At 38.6% G+C, this 2,966-nt stretch overlaps 1 pseudogene; it reads right to left on the bottom strand.

The window, feature by feature from the left end:
* Window positions 1-2,340: 2,340 nt before the first annotated feature.
* On the bottom strand, window positions 2,341-2,460 carry LOC145407584 (5S ribosomal RNA; annotated as a pseudogene).
* Window positions 2,461-2,966: the final 506 nt, after the last annotated feature.

The raw sequence follows: 2,966 nt of genomic DNA, 5'->3' as shown, positions 1-2,966 counted from the left end.
TGAAAGTTATGTTTACTACTGTTCATTCCCAGTAAAAACTATTGGTTCATTTTCAGTTTTTCCATGTGTTTTGAAAGGTGGCTCGGTTTTCATTATTTTTTCATTTTTGACATCGGCACTTTGTTTTTGAAATGGTTTCTTAGATTTTCAGTTGTGCTCTTTTATTATTGGATTATTGTTGATTTATTTTTTCATGCTGCTTTGTATTTTTTTGGAATGTTGCCTGTTTGTTTCTAAGTTTTTGAAAAGTTGGATGGGATTTTGTCATTGCTCATTCTTCATGTTAAGTACAGTAATTTAGGTTGTGTTAAAAACAGAAAAGATGAATGCAGAACATTTTGAGAATGCTAGTGAAGTACTGTATGGGCTTTTGTTGGTGAAATACAACATGGGATTTCACTCCAGCAAACTCCCATACAGTAAAACCTTGATATAACGGATGGTATTATTTTACAAGTGGACAATATGTAGTTTTGGAGTTTTAGCACCATTATCATATCGTATAATCCCTAAGGATCACAGATAACCCCCATTACCCCATTCAGAAATTATTACTCCCCTAAGATAGGTTAGGTATGCTGGGTTTGGTTTGGTTAGTTTTAGTGTGTTCGGTGAGGGGCATTTCCGACAAAAATGGTCAGAAACATTCGAATCGCATCAAAAACTGCCAGAAAAATATATTGCACTACTTGGGGGGTGTATTGTCCACTTGGAAAAATTTGCCTAAAGGACTTCATTAGACCGGAATTCAGTTTTATTGGAATGTAGGAGCTTCCGGACTAAATTCTCATATACTGTGTTGGAAAATGTCCGATAATGCTAGACACAATCCGGACAGCCTGACCACTTCAGCTATGTTCACAACAATAAGGTAAATAAGACATGTTTATCAGTGTACAGTACAGTATTATTATATATGTATTATACCATTTGATTATTGTAGTGAATCTAAAATACTGGACAGTACTGCAATGGTAGTGAAAACAATTTTGGAATTTTGCATTTTTTGGAATTGCTTGGGACCCAATTAGTCCATTATAGTGAGGTTTTACCATATAGTACCTCACCAGCAAAATCCCATGTGGTATTTTGCTAGAGTACTTTGTGTTCAAATCTTTTCATTCATTCATTGCCAGACGCCATGTATCCCAAATGGGGTGGCCAAGGGCTTAGAGTTAATTGTTTTACAGGGAGGGGCACTAATCCTCCACCAACCCCACTTGACACGTAGGGATGCCAACAGCATCTGGTGTTCCCAGGCAGTCACCCATCCAAGTATTAACCAGACCCAACGTTGCTTCAGGGAGTTAAAGTGAAGCACCATAATAAACATGGCCGGTGATTCACCTAGGCTCGTATTCTTACTGGCTGGGGAGGCTCCTTAGCACCTCTTAATTTATTTTTCAACCTACCCATTAATGTCCCTTTTTTTTTTTTATTGTACATCTGATAGTACAGATTGCATGAATAACTCACAAGAATATAGTAATGGAGAAGAATCGGAATTAAACCAGTAAGGACAAGGTTTTAGGTGTGAAAATCCCCTGGGTGTGACTGGCCTGCTGCTGGACATGCTCCCACACATTTGAAATGAGGTTCTTAATCACAATAGGAATAAATGAAGTCTGTATTGCAATTCAGTTACCCAAATCCAAAATGGTCATATTGGAGAGGCTTAAAAATACTTTACAGTATTACTACTTTTTTGTCAAACTAATTCATTGTAATCATTTGACATGCTTTATGTTCACCAGTAATTATCTATGCTGTAATTTTTTATGGTACAAGTGTGAAAAAAAAAAAAAAGTCCACAATGCCCCCCAAAATAATTAAATCTGCCTCATGGTTCCAGCCTGAGATAACTTGGGAGACTGTCTACTGCAGCACCTTGCCAGTGTAGTAGCAACCTTGGAAACTAAACCATAAGATCCCCCCCCCCCCCCTTGGCTGCAACAGTTCTTTTGGAAGATGGTTATTTTCAGAAAGAATATAGCTTTGGGGAATTGCACTTATCCCCCCCTCCCCCATTTTATAGTTACTGGAGTCTTCAGTGATTAAAAAATAAGCTCCGTTACTAACTTTGAAGTTGATTTGCCCGTTTCCAAAAATTTGCAAAAGCAATTGTATAAAAAGTTGACATTTCTAGAACTCTTCCTTGATATATGGCAGTGCATTTCCAGATCCTATCATTTATGTGCAGTTCAGTATTGTGCAATGTATTCATACATACATATTTTGCCAGACGCCATGTATCCCAAATGGGGTGGCCAAGGGCTTAGAGTTAATTGTTTTACAGGGAGGGACACTAATCCTCCACCAACCCCACTTGACACGTAGGGATGCCAACAGCATCTGGTGTTCCCAGGCGGTCACCCATCCAAGTATTAACCAGACCCAACGTTGCTTAACTTCGCTGATCGGACGGGAAGCGGTGTACTCAACGATAAAATTACATTTTTCTTTTACTGCACTGTATAGACTTATCACAGCCCAATTTCTTCCCTTGGAATGTTTACATTTGAGCCCCACATAGGCTGTTGAGATTTATCAGCAGTCTGAATATGCTGGTGCTGGAGTGTTTTACCTTAATCAGATGGGACACAGATAAACAGGTTGCATTACTGTTTGGGACCATAACCTCACAACCACCTGCTTAGTGAATGGTCTGTTTGGTGGTGTGATGGCTGTTTTTTAAATTAGAGTATTGCCATTCTATTACCATTATTATTATTATTATTTTTTTTTATTTTTATTTTTTTTTCCAGTTGCCGCTATGATGATGGAGCGAGTGGATGATCCATACTTTGACCAGCAGTCTGCTTATCGTAGGATGGAACTGGGTCACTCCATGGCACTCACTTGTGGTTGCATGAGGTAAGAATGACCATGGTTACTTTAACTGGTTGGTTTTAAGCTGACAGAACTGAACCAGCCACAAATTTGAGTATGGTACTGAGTCATTGTTG

The sequence above is a fragment of the Coenobita brevimanus genome, chromosome 73 (genome assembly GCF_032717465.1).
Source record: "Coenobita brevimanus isolate Jiangsu-jjx chromosome 73, ASM3271746v2, whole genome shotgun sequence".
Taxonomy (NCBI): Eukaryota; Metazoa; Arthropoda; class Malacostraca; order Decapoda; family Coenobitidae; genus Coenobita; species Coenobita brevimanus.
This window is presented reverse-complemented; position numbering and strand designations above follow the sequence as displayed.